Source organism: Myodes glareolus, chromosome 2, assembly GCF_982192425.1.
Source record: "Myodes glareolus chromosome 2, mMyoGla1.1, whole genome shotgun sequence".
Lineage (NCBI taxonomy): Eukaryota > Metazoa > Chordata > Mammalia > Rodentia > Cricetidae > Myodes > Myodes glareolus.
Window position 1 is genome coordinate 4,232,285 of NC_142027.1, and position 21,923 is coordinate 4,254,207.

Sequence of the window (21,923 nt, forward strand, 5' to 3'; positions counted from 1 at the left end):
AGAAAACACACAGAGAGACATAAGCACATAAAATGTTTAAAGTGAATAAAATTACATCTTTAAAAATCATTCATGTGTTTGTATACATATTTTTGTGTGTTTACACTACAATGAATGTGTGGAGGTCAAACAAAAACTTTCTGGAAGCCCAGTTCTCTCCTTCCATCATGTGAATCCAGGTGTCCCTCAGTGTCCATGAACAAGTATCTTTACCTCCAAGGTGCCTCTTCTCTAGACACGTCACAGAGGTTAAACTTCCCAGGAGTTAACATTCCCCTTCTCTACTTTATTACCCTCTATATAAACAACAAATGGGAGCCCATGGCCAAAGTAGATGTTATACCCAATGCCAACACTCCCAGAATTTCCTGTTCCCATAAGAAATGTAACATTTTTCCTGTCTATAATAGAATAACCAAAGTGTCCAAAGTGACACCCTCAGTATTTCCATACAAACAAAGTAAGTTTCTGTGCCTTGAATTGAAAGGGCCACCTCCATGTCAGACAGTGGACTTGGGGAGACTCTGGTACCATCAGGAAAAAGATTAGCACATTTTTCTGGAAGGGCACAATGTACCCCCAGATTGCAGTCCCAAGGTTCTGGTATAGGTAAGAACAGTTGGTCACTGTATGTAGAGTCAACCAAATGTGGGCACTGTGGAATAGGTGAGTGCCTGATCTTGTGGCTGTGGAACAACCTTTATACACGGTAAATATGTATGGCTCTCATTGTTAATAAAAATCTGGTTGTTCAGTAGCTAAGCAGGAAGTATGCTCAGGGCAGCCAGATTAAGAGAGGATGTTGGGAGGAAGAAAGGCAGAATCAGCAGTTGCCAAGAGATGCAGAGAGAAGCAAGATGGGATGCAGTACTGAGAAAAAGTACAAATCCATGTGGCAAAACAGATAAAAAAAAATATGGGTTAATTTAAATGTAAAAGTTACTTAGTAACAAGCCTGAGTTATTGGCCAAGTATTTCTAATTAATATAAGCCTCGGTGTGTTTATGTGGGAACTGCTGGTGGGACAGAAACTTTCATCTACACCTTAGGTCACTTAATCTTTAAGCTGTGGGATCTGAAAAGATGAATTCTGCTGAGCATAGCAGAGAGGACAAAGCAGGTAGTGACTAAGGGCAATGCACAAGGAATCAATTCATTAGTCACCCACAGCTTGAAGACAGAGAAGAGCAATGGTTCCCCCAGTTAATCCCAATCCAATATTACCAGGCAAGACTGAGCTAGCCCTTCTCAGAGAAAGACAATTCCATGATTTGCCAGGGAGGCAAGCCTCAGGCCACACATTGTTCTCTTTCTAAAAATGGAAGCCCTTCACCAAAATTATATAAACTACAGAAACCATGTGCTGAGGAAAAGTGTCTCCAAGAGTGAGATGGGGCAGGCATCCTTCATAGCTCCCCAAACAGTCATGGAACGGCAGGGCACAATGAAGTCTTCAACAATGCCCAGACCCAAATGGGGACGTTAGCTCCAAGTTCCTGGTTGAAATCCAGCTTTTTGCTCATTGGGTGAGAGCTGGACAGAGTAACCCACACAGCTCCTGCAATGTGCTGACTAATTTATGTTGGCTTGACTTGGCATGGGGTACTCTCAGACACGTGGTTAAATATTATGTTGGAAGTGTCTGAGATGGTGTTTGGGAACAAAAATAGCATTTGAATGGGTGGACCTTCCCCATGGAGGTGAAGCTCCTGTACTCAGCCGAGGACTGGTCTGGTCAAAAGGACTGCTTCATTGAGATGACTGTCATTCCCTGTGTTCTGATGAAACACCTTCTTTTTCTGGTTACATTTGTTGACTTTTAGATTGGAATTTACTCCATTGTTTCTCTGAGTTCTCAATCCCCAGACTTAGATTACAGCTAAACCAGCAGCAATCCAGAATCACTTGCTGTAGGAAGTCTTTCAGCTTCTGGTCACCAACCTACTGGAGCATGGCCTCTTAGACCATATATGCTGATGCAGAGCCTGCATATGCCCCTTCCTGGTTGTTCTTTCGAATTGCTGGATTGATGGATTCAATCACTGTTCTCCATTTAAGCAGAGAATTCTGATTTGTGAGTTTATTCCTAAATAAATAACCATCTATTTCTCAATTCTGAGCTAGTGTGGGATTTCTTTTAAAGCATCCATGTCACACTTGAAGCCCACATGGATTTAAACTCCATGCCTACCAGGTAGATGGTCTAATGGCCTAGCCATTCCACGACCCAGACAGTCTCCCAACCCTGCCCGCTTGGCTTGCTTTTGCCTAAGCAGTGTTTTGTAGAACCCCCACCACAGAGGAGTTTACTGCATGTGGCAACTTGGAAATTTCCCAAGCACATGCATGCATGACCACTGCAATCCCTGGGGCAGTTCCTTGCATGTGGTGACTTGTGCAACTTCCTGTCTCTGGTCTCTGCCCCTGAGTTCTGGGTTTCTTACTCAGTATATGGAATTTATTTAATTGCCTTTAATTTTTCAAGCAACACATATTTCTCAGTATTTAACCAGTACCAAGTTAGAAACTAAAGCAGCCCAGGACTATTTCTATCATCACCGGTTGCATTACTTCTAGTTGCAACTCTGCAACCACGACATCTGCTGGACAATAGCAGGTAAAACATAAATCATTATGGCAGACTTCATTAACAATGCAACGTTTAGTAACTTTTTTGCTAATACTATGGATTGTATTATGTGAAGTTTATATGACTATGGTGATACTTCAGTTTATTGGGTATTAGGTTTCAGTTTTCTTCTCCATATTCTATCATTAAGGAAGAATACGGCACTTTTAGGAATGAAACAATCTTAACAGACTAATAATGAACAGCTAATTGACAGGTTTAATATCATAGAAAATCAAAGGTTACCTGAAAAACTTAATACTATTACAGACAAAACTGAATCTATATCTAAGGATATTAAGAAGTTATTGGAAAGAATTCATACTGTTGAATTTGACAATCAAAAGTTGTCAAAAGGTCATGATAAGTTAACAATCTGCACAATATTCAAGTTAATTCCAAGGATGAGATGTTATCTTTAAAAGAAAAAATTCTGACCTTGAAATCATATGTGCAGAATGAGGACCAGAGACTATGTGCCTCAATGAAATCACTAGAAATATATACAGGCCAGGAGATTCAGGCTTTACAAAAGACAATAATAAAAAGATTTGAAATAATTGAGGAAATTACTAGAGCTGATGAACAGGGAAAGAAGGCACAAGGACAGGATTCAATATCACCAATGGCTTACATCAGAGATGGCTTACCCAGGGTTTTAGCTTCCTACACTGAAATTTACTCTGACAAAGCATCAGGTTCTAAAGGCTCAAAAGAATCCAATGAAGGTAGACAGATACCTATAGGAATGATCTTAAAGAAATTAAGTAAGCTGTTGAAATTTATGGCTTGCATTCCACATTTATTAAGACTTGGGCTTCTAATGTCAGGGCAACCCCACATGATTTTCTTTCAGTTAGTTTCAGCAGTCCTGGATGATGGACCTCTCTTGATGTTTAAAATTTATTTCAGAGAGGAAGTCAAAATTTTGGAACAACAGAGGAAAGCAAAAGGCCTTGAGACTTCCCAAGATCAAATTCTTGGTGAAGGTCCTTATGCTGACCCACAAATTCAAGCTCTTCATGATGAAGAAATCTTGTCCCTATGCCACATAACAGACTTAAATGCTTGGGACAGGATTCAAGAACTAGGAAAAATAATTGAATCATATACCAGGGTTAGACAGAAAAAGAGAGAACCCTTTACTGACTTTCTACAAAGATTAAGTAAAGCTGTACAAACAGGAGTAACAGACCCAGATGCTGGATGAGTACTTATTGAATCTCTAACTTTTTCAAAATGCAAACATAGAATGAAAAAAGATACTTGGGTCTTTAAAGGTTAGATCAGCACCTATGGGTGAACAGATTCTGTATACAATAAATATTGAGACATTTGACTATAATGCTAAATCCTGAGTAGGAGAAGCAATTTCCAAAGGAATGAGGAGACATCAAACTGCCAAATGTTTTAATTGTGGCAGAATAGAACATCTGAGAAGGGATGGTAGACAAGAAATTCCTAGGAATAATATTTCCTCTGGGAATGGCAAAAATAGGAGACCTCAGCCTTCAGGTTTATGTAGAAGGTGTGACAAGGGCTAACATTGGAACAATAAATGCAGATCTACAACAGACAGACAAGGCAAGCCAATACCATCAGGAAACTTCTTGAGAGGCCTCTCACAGGCCCCCCAAGCCAAAAGTGGACCAGTCATTCACAGTAACTGTGAAGGACATGTCACACCAGGAAAATTAAATGATCCAGAGCCTTCTGTACAAGACCATGATGTTCTAAATGATGGCATAAATGTGAAAGGTAAGTCAAAAATCCCAATAGGAAATAAGAAACTAATATTCTGGCAGACTTCTATAAATGATCAAAGACCAAAGCTAAGAGTGCATATGAATGGTATTGCAATTGTTAGTTTGACAGACACAGGTGCAAATGTGAGTCATTACTCCAGAATCTTGGCATCCAAATTGGCCTCTTCAAGAGGCAGATGTTCAATTACTAGGAATTGGAACCATATCTCAAGCTAAACAAAGCACAAAAAAAGACCAAACTTAAGAATAATAGAGGTAGAAGAAAGAGAAGAACTCCAGCTAAAAGACACAGAAATATATTTAACAAAATTATAGAAGAAAATTTCCCAACCTAAATAAGGATATCCCTTTGAAGGTACAAGACTTACAGAACACTAAATAGATTTGATTTAAAAAAAATCTCCTCACCATATAATAATCAAAACACAAAACATACAGAATAAAGAAAGAATATTGAGAGATGCTATTTTGGGGTTAGCAAGAAACTTGACTCTAGAAAAATTCCCAGGAATCCACAAGGATGACTCCAGCTAAGACCCTAAGCAATAGAGGAGAGGGTGTCTGAACTGGCCTTGCCCTGTTGTCAGACTGATGATTAGCTTAAGTATCACCATAGAACCTTTGTCCAACAACAGATGGAAACAGAGGCAGAAACCTACATCAGAGCACTGGACTGAGCTCCCAAGGTCCTGTTGAAGAATAGAAGAAGGGAGAGTATGAGCAATAAAGTCAAGACCATGAGGGGTTCACTCACTGAGACAATATGCCTGAGGTAATGGTAGCTCACCGACTCCAACTGGACTGGGAGTGAATGAGCATGGGATCAAACTGGACCTTCTAAATGTGGTTGACAGTTGGGGAAGATGAGGGCCCAATGATAATGGCATTGGGATTTGTCTCTACTACATGTACTAGCTTTTTAGGAATCCCATTCTTTTTGAATGTATACTTTGCTCAACCTGGATGTGGTGGGGAGGGTCTTGAACTTTTCACAGGGCAGGGTGCCTTGCCCTCTCTTAAGACTGGAGGGGTGAGGGTGTCTGTGTGGAGAGAGTGGGAGGGAAGTGGGAGGAGAGGAGAAAGTGGAAAATTGGGTTGGTATTTTTGAAAAGTAATAAAGTAAGATGATAATAATAATAAATAAGAATCACTGTGGTCATTGTGTCTCCCAAAAGCAATGAAACCCTAAGACAAGCTATATCTTCTCTATGTATTCATAATCAAAATATCTAATATAATTAACCACATTAAAACACTGAGACAGTAGCTACAGAGAGGCCCCAGTGCTTGAAAGCACTTCCTACTCTTTCAGAGGACTCAAGTTCAGTTCTCAGTTGCCATTTGGGCAGTTCACAATTTCCTATAACTCCTACTCTAAGGGATTTGAGGCCCTCATCTGCCCCTACAATTGTGAGCAGACATGGCATACATTCACAAAACACATAAACACAAATAAAACATTGTAAAACTTATTTTTTAATATAAAGACATCTTACATATGAACATTATAAACAATAATGATTATAATGTGTATATATATATATATATATTATGCCTATATATTATTTTTTTCTTGTTTGGGGGTTTTTCAAAACAGGGTTTCTCTGTGTAGACCTGGCTGTCCTGGAACTCACTTTATAGACCAAGTTAGTTTCCAGTCCACCTGGTTGTGCTTCCCAAGTACCAGGATTAAAGGCATGTACCACCTCTGCCCAGTTCCTTTACAGTATTATTAATAAGAATTCCTAACTTCATTCTAATGAGGCAATTTCAAACTGAAAGATATTCTATGAAACAATCATTCTGGCCCTAACTGATATGTTAAACTCATGAGAAACAAAGACTGAGATGCTATTACAGAGTTACTATTGAAAGCAGAGATGACAACCAACTATGACATCTGATTCTGGGTGTGATCCCAGACCAGAATGACATTAACAAGAACACTGTATAAAATGCAAACAGTCTGGAAATTAAGCATATTGAGCCAGGTGTTGTGGTGCATACCTGTAATCCTAGCACTAAAGAAATTGAGACAGAAGGATCAAGAATTTGAGGCTAGCCTCAGCTATAGAGCAAGACTCTGGAAACTATGACCCTGTAATAATAATAGATGAATAAATAAGTTGTGTTTGCTCTGAAACCAACAAATTACATTCTGACAGAACAACAATTCTGAAAACTGACAACAGTTTTAACTCAACTTGACACGTGAACTAGAAATTCATATGGAGGACAAAAATTGGCAAGCACATTACAACGGAAAAAGAGGGAGACCTGCTGCCTGTGAATCCTGCCATTCAGTCATAAGTCAGGAATGTATTGGTGAGGTACAGGCAAAGAGACCAATGCATGAGCTAAATGATGCCCCCCAACAGTCATGGTGGAGTTCTGGCCCCAGTACGGCAAAGCCTGCGAGCTGTAATTAAGGTTAGATGATGAGGCTCCAGGGTGGGGCCCTAATTCAATTGAATATTAGAAGAGAAAGAAAGAAATGCCAGACCCTACAAATGACAGAAAGTGGAAGTCTGCAACCAGAAGAGAGACCTCACCAGGAGCCAGTCACTCGGGGACTTTGACCTAAGACTTACTTGGTCTCTACAAGTTTCTACTCAAAGTCACCTTGACTAAGATGTCTGTATAGCAGACATCACAGTGAAAGTCAAGGTTCTAAGGGAATGGTGTTCACAGGTAAATGAAGGCTCTAACAAGCCTATGTAATCACTAAGAAAAAGACATCAAAATGAAAAGTGAACAAAAGGTACAAACATATTCCTCACAGAAGAGGAATGCCAAGTGGAAGGCAGGTAGACAGACTTCCTTAATAAGAATGTGAAATATACCCCAAGGCTTGTGTGAATAAATTATGGATCCTCTACTTCCAGCCCGATCTTGGGGAGACAATGGGCCCTTTGTGTGGAAGCAAAACTAGATAAGGTGGGGGCAGCCCTTTAAGTGTTGTCGCCTGGCCTTCTTCTCACCTAAACTCTATACTGTCTTGTTGGTGTGGTTTGACTACTCACCTCATCTTCCTGCTGCCAGAGACAGGAACTGGTCCTGACTCCATGCTGTCTCTGCTGTAATGGACTGTACCTTCTCCCTATGATCCCAGGGCAATTCTCCATCTCAAGTTACTTCTGTCTTGTCAAGTATTTTTGGTTATAGCGACAAAGAGACAGAGATAGATGATGGATGAGAGAGAGAGAGAGAGATGTTAGATAGATAGATAGATAGATAGATAGATAGATAGATAGATAGATAGATAGAAAACAGATAGATAATAGATTATAAATAGATATATGACAGGTGATAGAAAAATGATATGTTATTTTAAATCAAAGATAGATGACAGATAGATAATAGGTATACCAAAAAGATATACAATAGAAGTTATGTAAATTATATAGATTATAAATAGAAGATAAATGATAGATTGATGAAAACATACATGCTAGAATACTTATAAGTGATAGAGATGAATAAATGATAGATTACCAGCTGATTGATAGATATACCAGATAGATATTAGATGATAGATAAACAATATATATTATGAATAGAAAATAGACATTGATAGGTACATAGATGATAGAAGACTAATAGGTGGTGGATAGATGATAGACAATAAAAGATAGATGATAAATACAAAGACAGTCGAAATATGGATAGATCAATCAATAGATGATGATGACAGATTGATAAACAAGATACAGACAACTCATAGGCTCATATTCATATATTAATGAAAACACAAACAGCTGTTCTAAAATCAGGTGAATGCATATTTTCTTTCTCTTTCTCTTCTTTGGTTTATTGAGATAGGGTTTCTCTGTGTAGCCCTAGCTGTTTTGGAACTCGCTCTACAGACCAGGCTGACTGTGAACTCACAGAGATCTGCCAACAACTGACTCTTGAGCATTGAGATTAACGATGTGCACCACCACACAGTTTAGGTAAATGGTGTAGGAGGGTCTTCTGTCTATGTGTTACTTTCATTGATTAAATAAAGAAGCTGCCTTGGCCTTTTGATAGGCCAGCCCTTGGGTGGGTGGAGTAGACAGAACAGAATGCTGGGAGAAAGAAGCAGAGTCAGGCAGACGCCATGGTTCTCCAGCCTGAGATGGACGTAGGTTATAATTTTCCCGGTAAGCCACAACTGTGTGGCAATACACAGATCACTAGATATGGGTTAAAGCAAGATGTGAGAGTTAGCCAAGAAAAGGCTAGATATAATGGGCCAGGCAGTGTTTAACTGAATACAGTTTCTGTGTAATTATTTCAGGTAAAGCTAGCCAGGTGCCAGGAACACAGCCTGCTGCTCCTTTTTACAATAGATGAATGTGTCTTTTGTTCATTTCTTTTTTTTTAAGATTTGAGGTATTTGTTCATTTATTTGATTTTAATCGGCCTGTATATTTTTCTCTGCTTTTCTCCTTGTCTCTCACTTCAATCATCCCCCAGGTCCCCATGCTTCCAATTAACTCAGAAGATCTTATTTTTTTCTACCTCCCATGTAGATTAGATCAAAGAATGGATTAGGAAAATGTGGTATATTTACACAATGGAATACTACATAGAAGAAAAAAATAATATTTTGAATTTTGCAAGAAAATGGATGGAACAAGAAACATCATTTTGAGTGAGGTAACCCAGACACAGAAAGACAATTATCACATGTGCTCACACATAAGTGATTTCTAAACATAAATCAAAGAAAACCAGCCTACAATTCAAAATCCCAGAGAACTTAGAAAACAATGAGAACACAAAGAGAACTGAATGCATCTTAAAACAATGAGACAGCATTACGACATTTTTAATTAATACAAATGTAAAGGTCCAGTGAGTCTAAGTCTTGGCCAAGCTGTGGGGAACAAGGCAATGAGTAACTGAACCATATGGTTGGAGGGAGTGTGATTTAGTGCAGCCCTTACCCTCCCAAGTAGAATCCTTCAGGATCTAGGACAGATTGAGACCGATCTAGAACTGCCCTGGAAGTCAATTATACTCTTACAGATACATTCTTAATCTACAGGAAATCACACAGTTGTGCAAGAGGACATAGACCAGGAATACCTACCACTGTGTTTTATATAAAAGTGCAAAATGTCTAGATATCTAGCAATAGTGATGAAAATGCAGAAATTAGAATTACAGCTTAATATTGGCAAATTTCAAAAGGATAGTAGTAGTGACATGAGATACGAACTCACACATAGATATACAAACACGTACACCAGAAGGATGCAGGAAGAATCCAGAGCAGTGGGAAAGGGTAAACAGCAGGAAGAGAAATGAAATGCAATGCTTTATGACTAACTCATTTTTTACTATCTCACCTTATAAGTCACAGCAGGTGCCACCAATGTGACAAAGACATGCTCACACATAGCATGTCTGTGGCTCTCTGACTTTTCTACATGCCTGAAATAGTTTACAATTTTAGGAAATACGCATTTAGCTGTGCAGTAGTGGGGCATGCCTTTAATCCCAGCACTCAGGAGGCAGAGGCAGGTAGATTTCTGTAAGTTCAAGACCAGCCTGGTCTACAAGAGCTCATTCCAGGACAGGCTCCAAAGCTACAGAGAGACACTATCTTGAAAAACCAAAAGCAAAAGAAAACAAAAAACAAAAAAAGGAACAGAAAAGAAAGAAAGAAGGAAGGAAGGAAGGGAGGGAGGGAGGGAGAGAGGGAGTGAGGGAGGGAGGGAGAGAGAGAGGGAGGGAGGGAGGGAGAGAGAGAGAGAGAGAGAGAGAGAGAGAGAGAGAGAGAGAGAGAGAGAGAAAGAAAGAAAGAAAGAAAGAAAGAAAGAAAGAAAGAAACCTGAGTAGCCTTGAAAACATGGTAAAATAACATTAAAAGCAATCTGGAAATCATGCTTATTCACACTGCCTGATCCCTCTCACTCCCCCTTTTATCATAGCCTGGGGAAATGGACAACAAAGAAGCAGAATGTGATACAGAGGATCCAACTGAAGCTCTGAGAAGAATTTGAATAAAGTCCAAATAAGAGAAAAGCAATAATGAATAATAAAGATAACTTGTATCTACAGAGGCAGCCAACCAAGTGACCCTGTCCTTGTTAAGAAAGAATGACAGCCTAGCTAATCTGGAAGAAGGCACTCCCATAAGTGGATCAAAGGTGAGCCTGATAAATGTACTGCTCCCCAGAGAAAATGGGAATATTTAGTCAGCAAAACACAACGGGCATAAGAAACTACAAGAGACACAGGAGATTAACAGAGGGACTTGCAGAGCTAGCACATGGCAATTAACACACCCCTAGGGAACAGAGAAATGAGGTCTTGTAAGAAAGTGAATGGACAGCCTTGAACAGTGACACTGGGAAGGGAATTTAGGCAGACAGCAAGCTACATGGAAGAGAATCCAAACCTGAGTCAGCACACTCGCCACTATACCCCAAAGTCTGTCCTCTATTTTGCCATTCTACTGAGTCCCAAATATCTATCTTATACTAATTGGCAATTGTTCTTAAGACCAAGTAATTTTACAATTTGAGAGGTTTTTTATTTTTTTCCATAACCAAGCAAACTCATCAGAGTACTAAGAAAGTGGGAGGTAATGTTGCAATAATCATTGTTGCCAGTGTCACAAGGAAAGATGCAACCACATCGTCCTCATGTGAACCCAGAGAAATAACAATATTAGCCTCTAATTCTATGGTGTCAGTGGAGAGACCTGAGGTAAAGGGTTGAATTAATGTGCCTGAGTTCTTCTGTTTCCTTGAGTACATAGGAAATGAGGGAGTGATCAACTATATTTTTAGCCCTGTTTGGGCCCAAATGACTTCTAACTCTTACTGAGGATGTGGGATAATGTTCAAAATCAGATATAAAAAGTCTGGATGACATCTTTACTGAGTGAATATCATTACATAGCATTCTAAGCCCTTGAGCTTGGTTTTCAACTCACTACCATGCTATTTTTATCAGGTCCAAAAGAAACTAGGGACAAATGACTCTTTGTGATGCCATTAGTATTTGAAAGCACAAGCTGGTCCCTAAGCTCACACAGTTCCTGTGGCTTCTCTCATCTCTGCCAACCCTGCCCCTAAGTCAGGGAATTCCTTCTCCAGCTTCTCCTTCCTCTATAACCCCGCCATTTTATCTACGTGTCCCTTTGACCTCTTATTTTGGTTCTTCCATCTCTGTAACATGAAGGGCTGGCTTGTTGGGGTTTCTGTCCCACCCAGTAACCCACAGCTGTCAAGTCCCAAAGAAAATCTCACAGAGTCTACATTAGGTTATAAACTGATTGGCCCATTAGGTCAGACTACTTGTTAACTCTTATAGCTTATATTAACCCATTATTCTGATCTATGTTAGCCATATGACTTGGTACCTTTTCCAGCTGTCACCTCACATGTTGCTTCTTTGGTGGTCTAGGCAGGAATGGCGGAGGGAGCTTTCTCCTCCGTAGCCTTATTCTATTCTCATTGCCCCGCCTCTACTTCCTGTCTGGCCAACCAGCGTTTTATTAAAATACATGATTGACAGAATACAGACAATTCTCCCACACCACATCTCTCTTCTCTTCTCTCCTCTCCTCTCCTTTCCTCTCCTCACTTCTCCTCTCCTCTCCTCTCCTCTCTTCTCCTCTTCTATCCTCTCCTCTCTCCACTCCCCTCTTCTTTCAGTTCAGTCTACTATTTCCTGTCCCTGCTCTGGACTCTTCCAGGTGCCTCTGACTGTTCACCCCTCATGCCTACAATAAGAGCCTTCTCCTCAGCCATACATTGTAGCAGCCATGTCCTTGATTTATATAATTTTGTCAAAAGCTCTGTTATTGTCTTACCACAGCTGGGTCTGCAAGTTCTTTTCGTACTCGGTACAGATTACAGATGGCTATCCAGTTCAGAGAGTCACCTGGAAATTTGACTAGATGGCCAATGATAATCACAGTCAGCTTATATTCCAAAGGACCCTGATCCTCTCCCAGAGCAAGTGTGCTCTCTGAACAGTCACTCATTCAGGAAGAGCTATAAGGACTGTGACAAGCTCAGATCTTTCTCAGTATTGGATGGTGTGTTTTTATCTCTATATTGAAATTATAATGAGTCATGGTTTATCTGGTATGTCAACGTGGCATCTAGACCACATGGATCTGGTCTGGAAAATCACCACCCCACCCTCCCTTAATTGGGCAGTGGAGCATATGAACAATCATAATAACTAGCACCCAAGGATTGTGGTTTCCAGAGTCCAGGGTTCAACCTATTCATGCCACACGGGTAGCAGGATAACTGGTCATCAGTTATTTCAAAGTTCAGTCGGGGGACACTCAATCTCATCACCCTTGTTTTAAACTGAGATTATGTAACTTTACCAAAACCTCTATCATCCATCTTACCCACACTTTCAATTTGTAGCTTCAGACATGGGCTCAGATAATTCCCTCTAACCAGAAACAAAGGAAAGTATTGTCCAAACCCATGCGAGGTCAGTCACAAAGTCTGATGGAGTGCAATCCCCAAGCCTAGGCAGAGGAAAACTTGAAATCAGGAAAAGTGGAAAGATCCCTTGACAGTCCTGTTTCCCTGATGGCAAGGAGGTGAGCAGAGACAAGCAATAGGGAACAGGAGAAAGGCCATCTGGTACTGACACTCCCCAATTCCCATCACCACCTTCCTCACTCTCAACCCCAGCCCAACCCCTACACATATCACCTACACACACACACACACACACACACACACACACACACTCAGCTTACCCAACCCAGGGTGGGGCAATGACAATGCAGTGAGCTCCTGATAGCTGATACTTAGAGTCAGGAAAAGGACGCTCTAGCTCTGTCAGGTTCAAGAAAGGATCACATCCTGTTCAGTCAACTCATTTATCTGGGGACAGAAGATACCGGGAAGCTATTCAAGGCCACAGGACCAGGAGTGACTCTCAGGACCAGAAAACCCAGGAAAAATAGGATCTGATGCCCAGTTAAATGGGCAAACAGGACAGATGGCAAGTTCCTGAGCTCAGAGTGCAAGGCCCAGGTCAAACTCAAGAGAGCAGAGACCACCTCTGGAAGTCCTTGTCTGCACTGACTGAACTTTTCCTGTCCACTGCCTATAACCAGCAAGTGGGAACAGAAGGGGGAGAACTCAGCTGAAAAGAGACTCCCTAGCATGTCAGAACACCTGGCCTCATGTCATAAAGTCCAGTCTTAGAGAAGCCCATTGTTTATTCAGAGCACCTGCCCACAGCCCACAAAAGAAGAAACATCTGGTGAGAGGGACGTTCATAAAGGAAGAACTGTCTGGTTCAAGCTGGGGGTGGAAAGGAGGAAGCAGAAATAATCTGCTCCCCAAGATCACTTCCGGGACTTTACATCAACAGCCTCACCTGAGCTTCTTCTTCAGAATTGGACTTTTTTTGCAAGAAAAAAAATATTGTTTTTATATTTTTATTTTTTCGAGGACTTTTCAATATTAGTGAATAATTTACATTATGTTTCCTGAGAGAGAGCAAGATGATAAAGAGCAGTTTTAAACTTTTGCCATTAAGTATAATTGTTGAGGAATTTATTTTGTTTTTGTTTCTAATATTCAATTTGTTAATTTTCTAATGTTTTTATTGAGCTTTATATTTTTCTCTGTTCCCATTTCTTTCTAACCCCTCCCCTTCTACCCTCTCCCATGGTACCCAATGTTCCCAATTTACTTAGGAGATCTTGTCTTTTCCTATGTCCCATGTAGACTAGATCACTGTATGTCTCTCTTAGGGTCCTCATTGTCTAGGTTCTCTGTGAGACTGTGAATTTTAGCCTGCTTTTGATTTTTGTTTTTTGTTTTGCTTTATATCTAAAAGCCACTTATAAGTGAGTGCATATGATAATTGTCTTTCTGGGTCTGTGTTACCTCACTCAATATGATGTTTTCTACATTCATCCATTTGCCCACAAATTTCAAAATGTCATTTTTTTTCTACAGTGTAATAGTTAATTGTGTAAATGTACCACATTTTCGTTTTTATTTTTTATTTTTTTATTTATCTATTAAAACTTTCCACCTCCTCCCTGCCTCCCTTTTCCCTCCACCTCCCCACCTCCCCCTCCCTCTCTAGTCCTAAAAGCAGTCAGGGTTCCCTGCCCCGTGGGAAGTCCCCCCCACTCCCTCCAGGTCTATAAAGGTGAGCATCCACACAAACCAGGCTCCCACAAAGTCAGTCCATGCAGTAGAATCAAAACCCTGTGCCATTGTCCTTGGCTTCTCAGTCAGCCTTCATTGCCAGCCACATTCAGAGTGTCCAGTTTGATCATCATTCCCAGTCCAGGTGGCCTTGGTGAGCTCCCATTAGATCAGTCCCACCATCTCAGTGGGTGGACGCATCCCTCGTGGTCCTGACTTCCTTGCTCATGTTCTCCCTCCTTCAGATCCTTATTTGGACCTTGGGACCTAAGTCCACTGCTCCAGTGTGAGTCTCTGTCTCTATCTCCATTCATTGTCAGATGAAGGTTCTATGGTGATATGCAATATATTCATAGTGTGGCTATGGGACAAGGCCAATTCAGGTACCCACTCCTCTGCTGCCAAAGGAACAAGCTGGGGACCTCTCCTTGGACCTGGAAACCCCTCTAGAGTCAAGTCTCTTGCAAACCCTAAAATGGCTCCCTTAATTAAGACATTTACTTCCCTGACCCCATATCCACCCTTCCTCCATCCCACCCATCCCATTCCCCCAAGCTCTCCCGAATCCTCCCCTTCTCCCTTCTCTCTACCCATCTCTCCTTACATCCACTCCCCACACACACCCAAGTTTTGCCTGGCAATCTTGTCTACTTCCAATATCCAGGAAGATAACTATATGATTTTCTTTGGGTTCACCTTCTTATTTAGCTTCTCTAGGATCACTAATTATAGGCTCAATGTCCTTTAATTATGGCTAGAATCCACTTATGAGTGAGTACATACCATATTCCTCTTTTTGGGTCTGGGTTACCTCACTCAGTAAAGCGTTTTCTATGTCCATCCATTTGCATGCAAAATTCAAGATGTCGTTGTTTTTTACCGCTGAGTAAAACTCTAATGTATATATGTTCCACACCTTCTTTAACCATTCTTCTATTGAGGGTCACCTAGGTTGTTTCCAGGTTCTGGCTATTACAAATAGTGCTGCAATGAACATAGTTGAACAAATGCTTTTCTGGTATGATAGGGCATCTCTTGGGTATATTCCCAAGAGAATGTACCACATTTTCTATATCTGTTCTTCACTTAAGGGACATTTAAGTTATTTCCATGTTCTGGATATGACAAACAATGCTGTTATGAACACAATTGAGCACATGTCCTTGTGGTACAATTGAGAATACTTTGGGTATATACCCAAAAATGTTTGGTATTGCTGGGTCTTGAGGAAGGTTATTTCTTAATATTCTGAAAAATTGCCATACCAATATCCAAAGGGGTTGTACCAATTTACACTCCCACCAGCAATGCAGGTGTGTCCCCTTTTCCGCACAACCTCTTCAGCATAAGTTCTCATCAGTGCTTTGATCTTGGCCATTCTGACAGGTGTAAGATGGAATCTCTGAGTTGTTTTGATTTGCATTTCTCTGATGACTAAGGATGCTGAACATTTCCTTAAGTATCTTCCAGCCATTTTAGATTCCTCTGTTGAGAGTTCTCTGTTTAGGTCTGAACCCCATGTTTTATTGGATTATTTGTTTATTTAATGACCAATTTCCTGAGTTCTTTGTATATTTTGGAGATAAGCCCTCTGTCTGATGTGAGGTTGGTGAAGATCTTTTCCCATTCAACTAGACATGTCTGACAGACAGAAAATTAACAGAAAAATAAGGGAACTAATAGATGTTATGACACAAATGGGCTTTCCTGACATATATAGACTTTCTTTTTTAATTTACCTTTTGGATGCCTTAGTGTAGTCCAGAGCAAGCTCCTCTTTCGAAGGGCTCCCAATCTAGACTCATCCAAGTCATGTTCCCTTGATGGACTCAAAGGCAACTGATCCTGAACTTTAATTACATCCACAAAATCTGTTTGGCCACGCAATATGGCATAGCCACAGCTGTTCTGTCTCACCCAACTCAGTCTTGGAGAACAGGGCAGAAAATCCCAGGGAACCATAGCAAAATTTCATGTATCCCATTATAGTCAGACATCATCCAACCCCAAATTATCTAGTTTTGTTTTATTAACTTGGGATTCCTGAACAAATATTTTCAATGTCAGCTTAAATATCAGGCAGCTCTGAAAGTCTGGGGTCAAAGTGTTGGTCGTGTCAGGTCCTTCTCAAAACATTCGCCTTGCTCTACAAACAGATATTTTCTTATCCCCTATACTGTATCTTCTGGGGCAGAGAGACCATCACTCTAATCTCCTGTCATGAAAGTGTTGAACCATCCATAGGGTAGAACTACTGTGGACTAATGTGTTACCTCTCAAATCATCAAGCCCATCCATAGGTTAGAACTCTCATGGAATACTGGGAGTACTTTCTCTCTAGAAAAAGCACAAGCAAATGGAGACCCAGTGACCCCTAACCACATATGAGTAGTAGAGGCTTCTGGGGAGAGGCTATAGTGGACAGGCTTGGTGGGTTCAGAAACATGTTGAACCAGGGATTAGGGTGTTCAATGTAGTGAGATCAGAATCAGAAGAGACTGGGAAAGGCTTTGCCTGATGTGTTCTGTTATATCCCCTAAATTAGCATGTTGGAGCCTATTTCTCCATGTGTCATGTTTGGAGGCTTTCTTAGAGTTTCTATTGCTGAGAAGAGACACCATGACCATGGCAACTCTTACAAAGGAAAACATTTAATTGGGGTTGCTTACAGTTCAGAATGTTAGTCCATTATTTTAATGGTAGATAGCATGTAGGCAGACACAGTGTTGGAAAGGTAGCTGAGAGTTCTACATCTTGATTTGCAGGCAGTAGAAGGAGATTGTGTGTCACAATGGGTGTAGCTTGAGCATCTGAGACCACAAAGCTCATCCTCACAATGACACACAGTTCCTCCAAGAAGGCCACACCTATTCCAACAAGCCCATACCTCCTAACAATGCCCCTCTACATGGGTCAAGCATTTAAACACACAGATCTGTGAGGGCTGTATCTATTCAAACCACTACATAGGGCTGTTGAGGGGTAATGAATTAGTCCATGCTGTAGGAAATCCTACAGCCAGTAGCCTTTAAGTTACTCATCCACTTGGGCATGACTTCTTATACTATAAATGTCAATGTAAAGCATGTGTGCATTTCTTCTCTCTTTTGGCTGCCTGATTCAGTTCCTATTCCCTGTTTGTGCAGAGGACTGTAATCTGTGAGTCTACCCCTAAGTAAATAGCCCATTATTATACTCAATTCTGAGCTAGTTTGAGATTTTTTGTGTGTAAATCTTCATCTGAGGCCCACATGGATCCCAACTCAACAGCTACCAGGTGGATTGGTCTAAAAGGTCCAAATGACCCACGGCCCAGAAGGTCTCCGACTCCTTCCTGCATGGCTTGCTTTAACCTACAAAGCAGTTTTTTTAAATAAATAAAAAATACCCAATATATTGAAGCTAAGAGCACATGACAACTTGGAACTATCCCAAACATGCGCACATTACCCCTGCCCATTGCCCCATACACTGCCATGCAGCTATATGCACAGTTTCCAGATTGTGCTTCCTATTCCTGAGTTCTAGTCTCCTGAATTGATTTAATTGCTTTTAATTTGTCAAGCAAAGCATATTTGTCAGTATTTAACCAGCACCAAGGCAGGAAACCAAGCAGTGCAGATCTGTTCCTGGCACCACCAGTTGTACCACAACTGGTCACAACTCTGCAACCATGACACCTGCTAGACAATAAAGATCATTGTACCTAAAACAATTTACAAGACTTCATAACACAGGTAAATATTTTATTAATTAATAAATCAATAAACTTGAAAGTTATATAATAGCAGATAATATTTCTGTGGAAAATTTTAGAAGGCTTATATATTTATTGTGATACATCCATTTATTTGATATTGGGACTCAAGTTTTTTATTCATGTTATGTCCTTAAGAAAATTGTTTGAGGGCTGGAGAGATGGTTCAGTGGTTGAGAGCACTGCCTGCTCTTCTGAAGGTCCTGAGTTCAATTTCCAGCATCCACAAGGCAACTCACAACCATCAGTAAGGAGATCTTGTGCCCTCTTCTGGCCTGCAAGAATGTATGGCACCTAATCAGCTGATTAAACCACAGGTAAGATTTAATATCCTAAATACAGATCATAAGTTGCCAATTTAAAGGGTTAATATGTTAGACAACCTAACTGTACAAGGTTTCAATAGCCTCTTTACTTACAGCATGAGCACCAAAGACACTATACTTGGAGCTTATTTTATTCTTGACAAAATTGGCCTTTGGGCAAGGAAATGCCCATGACTCAACCACTGACAAAGTACACGATGTCTGGACAGGACAAGCAGGATACAAGAAAAAAGACAGCCAAACCTTGCCAAGACAGGGTAAGACAGGTTTGAAAATTTTCCTGCCTCTGAAAATGGTCTGTCAGTGACTCTAGGCCTTAGCCAAAGTTGACTGCTCCAACATTGCAAATGAGACTTTGGGTGATTGCTCAGGAAGCCAGTTGTCTCTGTCATTTGTTGCACATTTTGGAAGTTGCTTGATTGCACTTCCTGCCTGCTCAAGTAATATTATTTCCCTTCTCGAGTCTTAGATGAGGTTGAAGATTAGATAATAATAGTTACTTTCCTCTCATGACTTGGCCAATTTATTTATAATACAAGACTTAAACTCTTTAGGATAGGATAATTATTGAAACATTTATCACATGTTTCTTACTTGATATTGATTGTGCTGGTTGTAATTCTAGTTTTTATACCTGATATTTGTTCTTTTGTATATAATTTTGTATTAGATTTAGAACTCTCTTATTTAAGCAAAATGGGGAGAACCTGTAAGAAATTCTACAGTCAGTAGTCTTGAAGTTACCCACCCACTTGTGCGTGGCCTCTTATACTATAAATGGTGATGTAAAGTGCAAACACTTTTCCTCTCTCTTCTGGCTCCTGGATTTGGTTTCTGTTTCCAGTTGGTGCAGAGGACTGTGATCTGTGAGTCTACCCCTAAATAAATAACCCTTTATTATACTCATTTCTAAGCTAGTGTGAGATTTCTTTTTAGCATTCATCTTCAAGTTAATGAGAGTTCCACTCTATGGATGGGCTTGATGATTTGAGAGATATCTGGTGTTCACTGCACTATTGTAAATATTATCTAATTGAGGGTGGCTTGGGTCTCATCACAGAAAGAGTTTTAATTGCTGAGCTCAAGATCTGTCTATACTGAAAAAACCTGCAGAGCCACAGTTCATCCAAACAAAAAGAGAACACACAGCATTCCCATGAGGGACTGGCTGTGACTGGCCTGGCCCTCCATCCCCACCTGCACATGCTGGATGGAGAGGAGGCTTTACCTGGTTCACAGATGTTGGTCATTAGGATCAGAATAATGGATAAACCTAAAACGGACATTGTAGAACCACCTTTCTCTAGGACCTTAAACAGCCCTGAAACACAGGATAACACATTCAATAAGATTTTTGTGACAATAACTGGCACTTCTTCATTCAATCAGTGTTATCTGTGGCTACAAAAAGTTGCCTGGACTGCCGAAATAGCTTAGCCAGTAAAGGTACTAGTCATCCAACCTGACAACCTGAGTTTGATTCCCAGAACCCACTTGGTAAAAAGGAAACTAGCTTCTCCAGGTTGCCTTCCAATGTAAAGGAAATCATTATATCACAGTTCTGTGTGTGTGTGTGTGTGTGTGTGTGTGTGTGTGTGTGTGTGTGTGTGTGTGTCTGTGTGTGTGTGTGTCTGTGTCTGTGCTGTACATTTCCATGTGTCACAGTATACCTGTGGAGATCAAGGGCAGCCTTGGCATCATTTCTAGCCTTTGATCTTATTTGAGGCATTTGTCACTTTGTGTGCCAGGTCACTTGTTCTGGAAGCTTCCAGGGAGTCTCCACCTCCCATCTCACAGCAGGGAGGCTGGGATAACATGTTTCTGTTCCCAGCTTTACATAGGATCTTGGGATCTGCTCATGTAGCAAGCACTGTGTTCACAAAGCTATGTTCCTTTAACCTTCTCTGCTTCTTAATAATTCAATGGAGACCAAAGTGTCTATCATAAAACAGAGGAATAGACAGATGATGAGCCTTGGGAAGTTTAGAAGGAGCAGGCTGGATTCTGCCCTCCCATGTGGTAGGAGTACTTACCAGAGGGAAGGTGCGGTCACTCTACCAGGATGGTCAGGATGTAATGGGATGAGGAGAGCAAGCTGGAGACAGACAACAAGGGGAAGGCTGTTCTTTGTAAGGGTTTTTGCACCAAGAAAAAGAGAATGGAGGCAGAACTGGAGATGGGGTGGTCTGGAAGACAGTCTGTGTAGAGAGGGCGAGCATGCTGTGTGCTGAGGGAATGTTCTAGAAGGGAGGAACTGTCTATCTCCAGGCATCAGTGCACTTATGTGCAAAGCTCTGTGGCCCTCCCTGCTGATTACAACTTTAGTTTGGTTTCTGAGGCTGGCAGAGGAGATCAGTAGTGAGGAGCACAGCTGTAGAGATTTCCAGGGCTGTAGCATGGGATTTCTGGCAAGCATGCTAGAGTCAAAAGGAGACACTTCTGGTTCATCCACTTTATTTCCATTTAAGTGACACATGAGAGATCAAGAATCCAAGCTGCACCGCAAAAACAAGTAATTATCAAAGATGCCAGAGATACAGCCAGTCAACTCATAAGGTTAATTCCTTAGGCTTATACAATAGAAAGTATTCCAGAGAGAAAACAATTCCAAAGGATGATTGCCAACTGTCTGCATTTATAATTACCAAGAACAGCACACTGTTCACCCTAGGCTGAACGCTTTTTAAACTGTTGAGTTCTGTGGCTTCCAAAACATGATTGAAACAAGAAGTCCTCTTATATTTCAAACATAAGTAAGACTCTGCAGCAATGTATTTATAAATATATAAAATCAAAGCGAAATTGAAAAAAAATTCCAAACACAAATGTCAATGAAAAAAAGGTAGCAGAATTTAGACTATACATGTGGATATGGATAACTTCAGATAAGCTGTTAAGTTAGAACCACCCACATGCATTGTGCTGCTTATAATTAAACTTTTATTAAAAATAAATATTATTATTAACAAATCATAAATACATGTACCTGCTCCCAAAACACAGTATCAGCCTGTAGAACCTCATCAATGTACAGGCAAATGACAATTCCAAACACCATTCAATGACATAGACATTTAACATTTTTAATCCTTTAGGAAATCAAATTTGATCACAAAGTGTTCTCGGCTTCAGATGAGTAGCTTCCAGTCATGGAGGTTATTTCTTGTCTTATATGACCAAGTGAAATGAGTCTGCTCTCTCTGTATCATGAGGGCCAGCTTGTTGGGGTTTCTCTCCCACCCAGTACCCCACAGCTGGAAAGCCCCAAAGAAAATCACACAGAAGTGCTATCCCAGG

The 21,923-nt window shown here is 40.6% G+C and overlaps 1 protein-coding gene across 1 annotated transcript in view; it reads right to left on the bottom strand.

Moving 5' to 3' along the window:
• Nucleotides 1-12,413, bottom strand: part of LOC125392901 (beta-1,3-galactosyltransferase 5-like) — a 34,628-nt gene extending 22,215 nt beyond the window's left edge. Inside the window, 1 exon segment of the mRNA XM_087898778.1 lies at nucleotides 12,212-12,413. The gene's annotated coding sequence lies outside the window, so the exon portion shown is untranslated.
• Between the last annotated feature and the right edge of the window lie 9,510 nt (nucleotides 12,414-21,923).